Source organism: Myotis davidii, unplaced genomic scaffold (assembly GCF_000327345.1).
Source record: "Myotis davidii unplaced genomic scaffold, ASM32734v1 C63549566, whole genome shotgun sequence".
Lineage (NCBI taxonomy): Eukaryota > Metazoa > Chordata > Mammalia > Chiroptera > Vespertilionidae > Myotis > Myotis davidii.
Genome location: NW_006372407.1, coordinates 1 through 833, shown reverse-complemented (window position 1 = coordinate 833; position 833 = coordinate 1). Strand labels below are relative to the sequence as shown.

General features: G+C 52.8%; 1 pseudogene; it reads right to left on the bottom strand.

Annotated features, from left to right (window-relative positions):
• Positions 1 to 265: 265 nt before the first annotated feature.
• LOC102755344 lies at positions 266 to 735 on the bottom strand (annotated as a pseudogene).
• Positions 736 to 833: the final 98 nt, after the last annotated feature.

The following is an 833-nucleotide window of genomic DNA, read 5'->3' as shown; positions in this document are numbered from 1 at the left end:
ACTGGATAAGTGGGTACCTCTCCAGAGCTGCTGAAAGACTGGAAGTGAAAAAGTCTTTGGTGGAGAGGCAAAGACTGTGCTGCTAGGTGGGAGGTGGGTAGAAGCAAGGCCAGTTTTGCTAGGAGGGGAAAGCCTGATATGGAGGCCTAGTCAGAAATCACACTTTAGTAACTCAGTGATCTCCAGCAGTAGCCGCTGGGTTAGCCAGCAGGTTGGTCGGGAACAGGGAGCCATCCAGGACCAAAGCTCATCATTTGCTGCCTGTTCATTTCCAGCTGCTCCCCAACCTCTGTAGCTGTAGCACCAGGCAGTCCACCTCCTCCTCCTTGCTCAGACTGCCATAGTCAGAGTTCACTAGGGTCATCATGGGCATGCTGTTCACCCTTAATTAATCAAAGATGCTGCAGGTAAAGGTGACGTAACAGACCCAGCCCTACGGCAAGCATGTGCGCAGCTGCTCCTGAGCCTGGTACTCCTGCTGCAGCTGGTTGAGGAGTCCATGCTGGAAGACACTATGGCCTGCGTATTTGCTCTCTGCTTGAATCACGGCATAGTACATGTGTCCTGCTTCCTTGCTGAACATGTGGTCTTGCAGGAATGGGCCACAATCACATTGGCCACAATCTCCAACTCCACGGCACATGGGTCTTTGAGTATTGGATTCAGCATCTGCTGGGTCTCTGCATCAGAAGACTGTATTTTATACTCCTCTCCACCGGGCTCCCCCATGACCATCGACCCCGGTGCCAGCCTGGGAGCCCAGAGGCCATTTGACCAGCATGGTGCGGCGGCAACTTTGGGCCACTGCTATAGTTTCATTTTTTTGCATGTGT